We start from the raw sequence: 12,925 nt of genomic DNA on the forward strand, positions 1-12,925 counted from the left end.
ATTTTCATTTCATGGACACATTTTACAGACAAAAGCATGATTGTGCCATGGTCTTATCGGTATCCCCCACTGTGGCCAACAGAGGAGGGCTTTGAACTCCTTTAAGGGAACATCATCAAGTCACTGGCACGCATATGTGGATCAACATCAGAGCAAAAAAGTTATCAAGTTCGTTAGTGTCAAAGATAGTGTCAGTGTAAGAATGTCAAAGATAATAACCTGCCTTTTATGGACTGTGATGTGGATTGGACAACAGGAGCCTCCATGTTGGGGTTTACAGAAACCTCACACAACACACCGATCAATACTGGAACACAAACTGGACATTTTTAGGACCTTACACAGAGCCGATAATCTTCCAAACAGCCCCCACGCAAAGAGCGTAAGCACCTGAGGGACGCCCTAAAAACCTGTGGTTACCTCAGCTAGTGGTTTGTCCAAAAGGAACAAGAGCAAGGTGGATGAGGAGGAAAAGAGTGACAGCTGCAACAACATTATCATTCAGTATGTATCAAATCTCTCTGAGAAACTCAACATTCACTTAACACAACTTCAAACCTGGTAACACCTAAGACAAAGACTGGTACACCCCAAAGACCGGACACCCATACTCAGAAAAGCAATCTGGTGTATGCTGTCCAGTGCAGGGAGGAATGCAATGACTTACGTATACATTTGGGAAAACCAAGCAGCCACCGAGCAGGCGCATGTCACAACACAGACGGGCTAACTCTTCAGGTCAAGACTCAGCTGTCAACCTGCATCTCAAAAAGAAACGGCACTCTTTTGAGGACAAAAAATGTACATATTCTGGACAGAGAAGACAGATGGTTTGAAGGAGGAGTGAGGAAGGCCATCTGCGTCAAGGTTGAGAAACCATCTCTGAACAGAGGGGGAGGTCTATGACCCCCCCTCCCTCCCCACATAAAACGTTGCCCTTACATCCCTTCCTAAGGGATTCAAACATTTTAGCCTCTAACAAACATGACAGACACTTTTGGCTTTCAGATGTGTCCATGACCACTGTTACAACTCGAGGTGCATCTCACCCCGCTGCATCTTAACAACTGTTGTTTTGCATCCCAAAAGAGTGCAACCATTCTTATTTGGGGGCATTAGAGGATAAATACTGAGGTCTGATACCATCCCCTCAGACTAGAGCTGCCTAGACTAGAGTCTTTGAGAATGAACTGATGAATCTGCTTGAATGAGGCAAAAAGACAACCTGAACAGTCCAGTTGCGATTCAATCAACATTCTGAGAATACAATGACTTGGATGAAAGAGAATATTCACCCGTATGAATTATCCATGTGGAGACACAGTCAGCATAATAAGTAACAGGTAAGCTTAAAGTTGGATTACCATTTTGTACTAAAATATGACAATTATTGTTATATTGCACAGATATCCCATTCAGCATTTTAGGCCTCCGATCCTGATCCAATTTTTTTGGCCTCAATCTCAAGTCCTGATCCGATACTTTGACAATATATCGATAATGTAGAGATATAATATATAGTAGATTATGGACCTGAACATTATTTCAGCAAGTAACAAAAGTAAATACAATAGACACGTTTTACAAAGCTTATTCATTCCGTTTAGAATTGTTGTACATCCAATGAAATAAAACTTGCGGACAATTAAAGGTCAGCTTCACTTTTACAGAAATTGTCACATCACACAAGGACTTGGTGTAGTATTGTAAAATGTAACGATCCGTGCTGTCAGGTTTTGTTTGAAACCATCTTGTATTTTTTCCTGCACTTTTTTGTGGGCATTGTAGTGTCGTGATGGCAGAACATACTGTAGCGTGGATCCATACATTCTAAAAGACAACAAACCCCACATTCTCCATGATGGGGATAGGCTAGTTGTCCGAAGCAATAAACTCCATTACCTTCCCAGTGACCGGGTTTGCCTTTCGCTCTCTTATCTGTCTTTCTTCCGAAACTCCAGAGTTTCTTGCTTTGGCGCAGCAGCGATTTCGTCGGTGGCCTTACTCTGTTTTATGTTTGGTCCTCAGATGACATATTAACATTGTTGTATTGAATATTGAAATAGTCATTTTGCAGACATTGCAAGTGGTTGTAAGGTTACAGCCAACCCTCTCTACAGCACGTTTTTCAAAAATTTAATAATTAGTAAATACATCATCACTGTTTCGTGGCTGCCTATGTCTTATTATTAATCAAAAAATATTGAAAGACAAGTAATATGTAGTATTGAAGACATGCGGTGGCAGCGATGGCGGAGGCGAGCGTGGGCACTAGTAATTACGGTGAAAAGGCGTGTAACTAACGACCACGTTGGGCGCCCGCCGTAATACAGTATGTAGTACTACACTGTTCACTAGGTGTCAGTAACATTACACTGATAAGACATTACCTACCATCACATTACCTTAACTTACACTGGATGGAGTGAGCCATGGATGCAGAGTCCTCCCATTCCATGTGGAAGTGGTGCATATTCGGCTTCTTACTTTGTCCTTCCCCCTTAGTTTTAAACTTAAGTTAAGAATAAATACACTGTAGGCTATCTAGTTAGCTCGGTAGCTTGCTGTGCTTAGAGGGCCGGCTGTCTCTTGTGTCCCTGCAGAAATCTCATAGCCTGTGCCATCTCTCTTGCGTTGTGTTTCTGTGTCACATTGATCAAGAAGCTGCAGCCAGGGAGTCTTTAATTCAATACAGATGAAGATAATACACGACTAGCATACTGCATAAATAGCAATATTAAGAGCATAAATACTACTATAATGAATTTCAAGCAGAGTTGTAGCAGGTTCTATACACGCATTTGAGTGACAGTCCTGTAAAATCAAAGGAGTTCCTCTGTGCTGTGGATATAACATTTATAATCTCATTTGTTTGTACAGTGGCAACCCATGTCGGCACGCCCGGTATGGATTGTTAGAAGACAAATCATCCCCTATTGGACGTTTTGGGAAGTTACAGTATATCATTTAAGTAGAACACTCACAGCTGTTGCTGCTAATGACAACACTGTAAAGACCATTATGGTCCTAAAGTCATCATGACTTGTAAAACCAGCGTGTCGCTGTTGTGAATTGAGGTCATCGGATGCGTTGCGTTGTTGACCGTGATCATCCAGGGCGGCGAGAGATGAGCACTACGAGTTGATTTATTGTGGTAAGTGAAATGTAAATGGAACATCTTTAGCCTCCATGCAACGTTTGACATTTTGACACCACCGGAGCTTCTCATTTGCCGAGCTCAAGGTAATTGATTTATTCACAGGATGAATATGTAAATTCTCCTTTCCATTGCCTGTTCGCGTTATATATGTATACATGTAGGCAATTAGTGTCGCCACTTGTCATTTTGTGCACATTCATATTTGTCATTTGGGTGCTTGTTGCTTTTCATGAAAGGTGAGGTGTGTTGTGTTTTTTTCCCCTGCATGTTTCATACTGCTGCAAATGGCTATAAATCTGCACATTGCAATCACTCACCCTTTACAAAGATAATAACGCTCAGTTTTGTCGTTGAACAATATGCTTATTATAATGGTTGTAATGCGCAGTGATGTACAACTGCACAGAATCATTAGAATGTGCCGGCGACGGATTTGCACGCTGCATTGATATCCATCCATAATTACATATCAACAGGATTAATGCTCCATCTGCAATAACAAATGTCCATTTAGGTCGCTTCTATGGCAGCTGCTGCCGTCATCATCCATACATTTAGGACCAGGGTGTCCAAAGTACAGCTCGGGGGGCAATGGGCGCCCCAGAGCAAATACGTTATTGGCTAAAAATACAATTAAACACGGCCTGGTCAGTAAATGCATATTTACAGGTCCCCTGCGATGGAAAAGTGATTTTCAATGATGTTCTAAATCATGTATCACAAGAGCCAGTTTGCCAGCACTAAACGTGAGAAAAATCTATCGTCTCTCTCACTTGTTTGTTCCACTTTTGAGAAAGTTTTTATGACTTCAGAGGAAAACCCTATAAAAACAGGCTTCACTGTGCATCTTGAAGATTCTAGATTCAAAATGAACCTTTATTGTCTGACAGAGACAAATTTGTCTTGGTTGTCTTGGGCCATTCCCCCACCCTGCAGCCGCAATACACCACTTACAATATAAAAAAGAAACAATACACTAACATGTAAACATGATGCCGGAGAGTGCACGACAAGGTGCTGCCACCTGTGGCACAGCACATGTGCAACAATGTAAACAATGTAAATACACGCATGTCTACTGAAGACATGAATAAATAGCACCTAACAGGATAATAAATGCCAAAATTTGAGTAATAGAAATGAAATGCTAGTCAGAATAAAAACAGTCATCAATTTAACGTGCAGCGTAGATCAGTACAGTGCTAATCTGTGCAAAAGCGCAGTAATTAGTTTAGTGAAGTACAACTCAGTACTGTTCAGTCTGCAGTGAGGAACTCTGTACCTTCTACCAGACGGTAGCAGCTCAAACTTACTGTGACCTTTGCCAAGTATCCACCAGTCAGTTACATACGAGGGAGCTGTAAGGTTGATCGTGTTGTTTTTCTTCAGCGCATAGGCTAACCTAGCATGATGTTGCTGTAAAATGTGAGCGTACTGTTAGCACTTTAGCATCATATAGCTATGCTAGTGTTGCTCACGTTTGTGTGCTCTTGGCCCATGCCCACTCCTTAATGTTACGTTGTTTCATGTGATATGTGGCATCAATTGCGTTGGACAAGTGCAGAGTTGCAGCGTATAAAGTACACAATAGTGCTCCCTAGAGATGCACACACTGTTGGAGACAAACACATCTCATTAGCGTTAAAGCTACAGACACTGTAGGGTTTTTACTAAAAGCATCAAGGCTAGACAACACACTTCCACTACACTATTGTGGCACCTCTGACTTATAGAAAAGGTGAAAAATGTCAAAATGTTCCAAGCATCCTCCCTGTTTTAGACCATACTGTGTACAGTTAGGAGTGCTGTCAGTTGGCAGTATTTAGCACAACCAAACCTGTTAGCGCTCATTGATTGGCTGTCACGTTGCGCATGAGTGCTCGCGAGGAGAGCCGGTTTAAAAAAAAAAAAAAAGACAGAACAGAAGCATCTGCATGTTGAGTATCGATTTCTCTCCCACCACTGCCATTAACAACCATCGGTCATGCATCCATCGCTGCGTGCACACCTGAAGCACATTTGAGTCAATATGTACTTCAATGACAAACCACAAGCAGCCATATTTCATATTTAAATAGGTGGCATGAATGGCTTGGGAATCACACTGAAGAAGTGGTTTTCTCACAGAAACTGTGTGTACTTTTGCCAAAACAAACAAAAACATGCAAGCTTGTTAATGGCACTTGTGAATCACTGCCTCATATTTTTATCTGCAGGCTAACTAGGTCAGCGTGACACCCTCTCAATGCTTTGTGAACCAGAGGTGTGCTTGCACACATTAGAAAGAAGTCATGAAAGTGCCTAATTACCACTTGTAACCACTGCCTGCCATGCTCTTTTTTCGCCAAGGGAAATAAAAAGATGAATTTAAAAAACCCAAGTGTTGGACATCTTTCATCTCCAAACCTACTTTTCCTCAAATGTCCTTACTTTACATCCACATAACCATCCTCCTTTTAATTCTGTCCATCTTTAAGCTCAGGCATATAGATAATGGAGAACCTGGAAGTACTTTCCAGAACTTTTGCACCACAAGTGCAAACATTCTAGGCGTGTGTGTCCACTAGAGGCCCTTTCACATGAAAAGTCAAATATGTATCAGTTTTGGCAGAGCTAAGATCAACAGACCACCTGACAAGGCAAAAAGACATCGTGACCCAGTTCACGTACTTGACTGTCAGGAAGGGTGGAAGGAAATAAAAATCGAGGGGTTTTTGCAGGAGCTTTCCGGAACTTTGAAGATGTTCCGAGACTTTCTTTTATGGTACTTTGAGTGAATAAATAAAACAAAAAGTTGGGACTGAAGGACAGCAGATTCAAGTACACGCACACCCACACACACACACACACACACACACACACACACACACACGCGCGCTTGCTTCATCGTGTGTTGCATGTATTTTGTACACACCTTCTCATTTGTAATTTGCTGTAATGTCCTGTTGTAAAATAATTGTGTTTATATACACACAGGTAATTTGTCCATTAAACAAACAAAACAAAAAAAAGCTTTTTCAAGTCACCCCAAAAAGAAGTCATTAAGGTGACCTTTTTCTTAATTTTCACTTTTCAGTTATGTGTAAAGGAAAAACCAGCTGATGATTATTTGCTCCAACAGCCATCCATGTTTCGGGTAAGTAGAAAAAGCCACATAATTCAATCCATAAGATCCATTTTTCAGGGTTCAGGGGAGGCCCCAACTGTATTATTTTCTCTGAGGGGAGGCTCAGAAAGTGCAGGTAAGTATGTCATGCTGCATGTACTAAAAACCTACATATTAAACCACTTTAGAAATTTGTAGCAGAGACACTTTGCGTGGTTTAAATTATTTTATATTATATTGATCATTATGGAATGTATTTGAGCAGAAAAAAGAAAAATATTGCAATATGCAATGTACAAAAAGTGCAATGTTTTATCACAACAAAATATCGTCACCAGTAGTCAACTAAAATAACATGTTCAATTACTATTAACAAGTACAATATGTTAGTCTTATTAGATTCACAAATAAGAATCCAATTAAACAATGCTGGCAATGATAGAATGTCTGGAGCCAGTTTAAGCTAATATCCCAACAACTACAACAGTGAAGTTTACATCCATTGCACCACCTCTCTGACAGAAGTTCTAAAATATAAAAGTCAAAGATTAATTGGACTTTTAAAACCTTCATTGGCATCTTTCTCCAGTGCTGGCATTGCAAATGTTTGTATCTGCTCCTGTTTGAATAAAATTGTAAACTGTCCTTAAGCCTCTTTGAGTCATTTCACAGCTGTTAGATGACATCATCACTCAAAAAATAGTAGTCAAGTTTCAAATTTAGTAATTTGTTGTCACCGTAATGAGAAACAAACCAAAATAAAGTACTTTTTGGAAGATTAGGTTGCGGGAAAGTTCCAATATTATGACAATAAAGTCAAAATATCACAAGAAAATTTCTTATTTAAAAAGACAGTTGAAATAAAAAAAAACAGCAAAAATGGGAAAAACAGCAAAGAGTGAAGTTGACCGTTCACCTATATCACAAAGCTTAGATGCATCTTTTTTTTTTTTTACTTCTTAGCATATCTTTACAAAATATCACAGTGGCCGTTTGCAGCCGTTTATTTTTTAGGATGTGGCCTTCATTGGAAAACATTTGGACACCCCTAATCCAAATAAATGTTGCATCTGGTGGTTTGTAATGCAATTGTGGCGAGCAGGACTCTTTTGCAACAAGATTGCCATCTGGAGATGTCTGCTCAAGTCACTTTGTATAAAAACAAACATGACTTGTGTCGAGAATGTCTGCATGTTGTGCAGAATGCATCTTGTCGCTGCTCCAATCACGTGCGCATGCGCGCTAAAGCGACAGACAGACAGACAAGTGAAAGTGTGTTTTCCGAGATAAATGAGCGTACAGGCAACAAAGTGAGTTCATTTGAGATGAAGATACTAAGAGCGAGAGAGAGAACAATGACTGCAAGGAACAGTGTTAGAAAGCAGGCAGCTCGACTATCTAGCGCCAACTGCAGCCCCTCCCAAGGCGGGAATTATTCATTTAGTCTCTGTACCCATCTGTTTTTCCATCTCATCTTCAAATTGGCACTTTCACTTATTGTGCAGCTTCCTTGAGAAATAATATTCCAGTTGAAATTATGCTCGTAATGAGAACATTCACAGACTCCCCCCTTGTAGATTCACATCAAAAGGCTTTTTTGAAATAGTAGATAAAAGATTCGCGGGGAGAAGAAGTGAGGAGGAAGAAAAAAAAAAATCCATTCCAGTTTGCCACTGTGAGCGACCCGCCCAAAAAAGTGAGTGGAAGTGGATTTTTTATTTTTTCTTTCCTTTTGCCCCTAGCTGACATCAGAGGAACTCAAATGTGGGACCATTAAAAACATAAAAACATACTTTCACTTTCACTTCAAGGATTTCACCGCAACTTTCTTAGATCATCTACGCGCGCGCACACACACACACACACACACACACACACACATTCACTCACTCTTCATCCGCATCTTTATACTCCCGCTGACACTCTCCAGCTGTATGTGCAGTCCAAAAAACAGCTATTATCTACAGTCATTCGTTGACTGGAGTTCTATTCCTTCACATGACTGTAAGTGATAGTGATGTGCGGATCGATAATGAAATATCCATACTTCCGATACCAGCTCGTCATGCTCTAAAATCGATACTCAAATCAAAATATCTATACTTTTGATACTTCAGTCATTTGATGTAATGTCTTGGACCACACTCACTTACTGGCGATCCCACTGAATGTTGTCTAGGTCTGGGGTTTACCTAGAGCAGGGGTTCTGAAATGGCCTCAACCTGGTACCCACATTTTACAATAAGTCACGACCAACGTTTTAAACATTTTTATTTTATTTTTTCCTTTTTACTCATTTTTATTTTTATAACTTTAGACTTTGTAATTTTTATATTTATTTATTCTCTCTTTTATTTAAATCAAGCATTTTTCAAAAATTGCCTCTGCGATATTTTGAACATTAATGTCAATAATTGCATGTTCAAAGTGCATTTAGAGGAATTTATTAAGGCATTTTGTCAAGGAAAAGAGGAATAACATGATAACTGTATGACTACAGATAACTCCCGCCCCATAAGTTGAAACCGCTGGCCTACAAGGCACCATGCAAGGGATTGTTGGTCTGCAACACTTTCCCACAAACACTTGGCTGACGTTTGAACCACATAGGCCACCGTACTGCCTAAGAATGAACATGGCGGTGATTATTGCTCTTTATGCACCAAGAGGCGTGACTGGAGGATTGATGATCAATTTGAAGAGCGGTTGAACACAACACATGATTTTGACCAAAATGAAGCAATAAAAACCAGTCAAGGCCTTGAGGACTCTTCTCTTCTTTTAGTCACCAAGGCAACAATCAAGCATCCAAATCTTTGGAATTACAAGGCTGCAAAAGGGGAATAGAGAAGGAACGCTGAAGCCGCCTGCCTTTTGAACGCGAGCCAGCGTCCGTCTCTGGTGGCGCATTTAATCAAGCATCAAATGGCGGCGACATGAAAAGTGACACATGATCACTGCGGACGAGAACAATCAAAGCAGCCAATCTGACACCAAATCACACGCGCGCAAATTAGAGCAGATTGAATTTTGGCGCCACGGTGCCACAATCAAGGAGAGCCGCAGGCCTCGGCGTTTGACGTGGGCGGACATGCTTTTGCTTGATTGCAAAAACAAAAGGAGTCATTTCAGGGGTGTACTTCTGTGTTCAAACCAAAAAAACAAAACAATACACAATCCCATTAAGAGGCTGGGTAGGACGTGGCCTCTGTGCAAGGCTCCTAATCAATAAAGACTGCCTCCCCCAGGTCAGAATCCTAAAATGAGAGCCTTCATGGAGCTGCTCAAGTGGCGCCGCGGTGCTCTAAGGTGCTTTAATGGGCGTTGGGTGGCTGGTAACTTGCTTAACTGTTTTTTTTTTACGTCACTATCATGACATGCTGAGTTAAACTCGGGGAAACAGATGACATCAACCATTCCGACTGACTGCTGAAAGATTGAAGACCAGTAATAATCTTGAATAATAATAATAGTCTTAAATCCTGTTGAAGTGAAGTTTACAAGTGTTGTAGGAGAAGCCAGCAACATCGCTGCTTGTTTACAAGACTCAGTGGTGGATAATTCATGTCAGACATTTCTCATCTAATTCTATGAGAGAGACAAAGAGCAGCCTACGTTTGGTTGTTTTTTCTTTCGTCGTAAATGACTTTGAGAAGCAACAGAAGTCTGTCGTCTCCAAAGACGTCGTCGACGCAATTATCATTCAAGGATACGCGTGTCTCATTGTGCACTCCCAAACAAGTGACGGACTTTGCAACCTGAAAAGAGAGTTCTGGGCACTATTTTGTTTCTTTTCTCTTTTTTTCTACCACCTCACTGATTTCGTCAATTCCCATCATGAAAAAATACAACAACTTTGCAAAGTAAAGAAACAACACAACAGCACGAAGGCGGGCCAGATGGAAGTAAAAACATTACGGTAATGAAGTCAGAGACAACCAAAATTCGATCAAAATTTAAAGAATATACACTGTGTGCATAATCATAGGATTATTATGTACAAGTACAGTCCTCTTGCTCAAACCGATATCGATATAGGCAGCAGCTCTTCCCTCAAACTGTCACGTCACATCTGGTGTAATGGATGAACACATTATGCTTTGTTTACTGTGATGCCATTGGGTGCTCTTCACAAATGAATACTGTTAGCGCAAAATAAGATAAACACAGTCTTCCCTTGTTTGTCACGGTTAAATGGTTCTAGACCCGACTGCGAAGTAGGATTCAGATGGCCTGTAGATATGAAATAACATCCATATAGTCACCTTTACACTCCTATCATTCTTTGTCTGCGTCACATTGCACAGGCTACAGAACCACTGCAGAGACATAACAGATGGCCATCACTAGCATAGCAAACTAGCAAGCTAACTCGTCCGCCTCTCCAATGTAGTTATTCTAAACTTAAAGTGTTTCAAACAGAGTAGGGAAGAAGGACAAAGAAGCCAAAAACTTACCACTTCCAATGGAGAATCTTTTTTCGATTCGATCTCATAAACTCATAGGGGGTAGATCTTTGAGACTTGATCATTTTAAAAGTAGCTTGCAGGCTGAAAAAGTGTGAGCATCCATGGTCTGTAGTGTCCCAACTCTAAAATAACAACTATTCATTCTTCACAGAGAGTGAGTCACCAACGTGTGGATGCTAACAGAGACTGTACGAAAACCAAGACATATTTTTGACAATAATTTGTCAAAAACTGAAGCCTACAAAAACCGTGGCGTACAAAATTGTGGACACAAGAAATAATTAAAAGTGCATACTAATATAAAAAGCTGGCTGATGTGTGCACTGTAATGAGACGGCCAAGGGGAGTGAAGCACAAAGCCGACAGCTTTTATTGAGCTTTCATTGTACTTCAGTCACCAGGATGTACACGGATGTCCACCTGGAAGACCGAGACAAGAGTATGCCACTTCAACCCCCTCATCCTCCGAGTGTAACTTTACAAAACGATCTCACAGACAAGAGTCGTGTAAAACTTTCAAAAGGCGAGCGGGGCAGGAGGGCGGCGAGCAGCCAATCAACAAACAAAAAGATCCAAGCACACTTTAATGACTTGATGGCAGCGTTCTGCCGGGAAATAATTCCAGGTGAAACACATTCAGGGACTCATGTGAGAGGAGCAAGAGTACAATATAGTTTCCTCTCGGAGGGATTAAGCAGTCTGATAAGTTAGAAGAATTGTTGCTGTTTGTGGCAGCAATAAGAGCACCTTTGTAGTGTGTGCAAAAGTAAGACAAGGACACCAACTATGTGATATAAGGCACCGGACTACGGCCCAGTACTGGCCCATGGTTGGGGTCCAATTAGTGGCCAGTTACCAACTTTCTCACTGGGGCTGCTGAGAAACTTCACAGACCAACGAGAATAATGACAAGAAAGCAAAATTCAACCCAAATGATGACAGCAGCTACTTAAAATATGGGTCTTAAAATGCTAATACGCCAAACCACTTATGTGTCCATTGGGGTAGAAGTTTGCTGCTCCGTCATTTTGGATTCAAGTTAGAAGGAACTCTGAGGGACTTCCCACATTTTCATTGAAGACGTTGTTGCCATTCCCTTCTAATGACTTGCATGAGACCAAAGACTACCAAAAAGACGCTCTCACTCCCACACATCACACCGCGTACACGCGCACACGCACACGCACAAGCACGCACACACACACACACACACACACAGGAACTTTGGTTAGCATCCGCCCCAGTTTGCGTGTTTTTTGGTTAACATAAAAAAATTTACACCTAAATTTTGCCTCGGTTTGCGTACATTTTCCGGTTACAGTACAATGTGGCGTGCATCTTGTTGTGCTGTTACTACACTGCGTAAGTTCAACTTAATACATTTTTTAATCATAAAACGGCAACCGGGAACGGAAGTCAGCAAAACTCAAATGTTAACACAAATCATACATAAAACAATTCTAAATGCATATAAATGACGAATCAAGGGGATAAATTAACATTTAAGGTTACTTTTATCTTCACTGAAGATGAGGCTGTTCCCAAAACCACAGTGTGGCAGCGAGATGACACCTACCTCTTCAACACCACCTTCCTGTTTTGCCAGTTGAATTCAAGTGTTTCTCACCTCAATAACCCAAAATGAAGCCAAAAAAAGTTGCGAGTGCTACCATTTTGATAAAGAACGTGAAGAAATAACTCATGGCAAAATAGGAAGGTGTTGTCTAAGGTAAAAGAAACCTTAAATGTTTATTTATCCCTTTAATTCCTTCTGAAACAAATTAGTGATGCTAACCAAGGCTCCACTGTATAAAGCTAATGAAGTGGACCTGAGAGTATAGTATACATGATGTATGTACATGCTGTTTGCTGCACTGGAATTCCTCAGGCACACAACATTTAAGCTAGATAATGTCAGCGAGTGAAACCAGACGAGGGCCCACCTGTGCAATAAAGTGCGGTCCTCACGAGCTGGCGTCAACCAATCCCCCCTCCTTCGCTTCTTGTAGCGACGTGAACCCGACAGGTCGTCAACAGATGGTGACATTCAACACCCTGAAGGTTGGCCCAGAGCGCGGGGAAGCTGGAGACCGCTGCTTGGCCGAGACGGAGAGGCACCTGTCAGAGATGGCAAAGAGGCCTCAGGAAGTTTAAGGATTGTGCTGATGTACGATGAATGACAGCGTGTGT

At 41.1% G+C, this 12,925-nt stretch overlaps 1 protein-coding gene across 5 annotated transcripts in view; it reads right to left on the reverse strand.

Moving 5' to 3' along the window:
- Positions 1-12,925, reverse strand: part of LOC129174290 (cadherin-6-like) — a 402,680-nt gene that overhangs the window by 87,725 nt on the left and 302,030 nt on the right. For all 5 annotated transcript variants that reach the window (XM_054766133.1, XM_054766132.1, XM_054766131.1 and 2 more), the window contains one exon: positions 12,679-12,853. The gene's annotated coding sequence lies outside the window, so the exon portion shown is untranslated. The remainder of the gene's footprint in view (positions 1-12,678; positions 12,854-12,925) is intronic.

The sequence above is a fragment of the Dunckerocampus dactyliophorus genome, chromosome 21 (genome assembly GCF_027744805.1).
Source record: "Dunckerocampus dactyliophorus isolate RoL2022-P2 chromosome 21, RoL_Ddac_1.1, whole genome shotgun sequence".
Classification (NCBI taxonomy): domain Eukaryota; kingdom Metazoa; phylum Chordata; class Actinopteri; order Syngnathiformes; family Syngnathidae; genus Dunckerocampus; species Dunckerocampus dactyliophorus.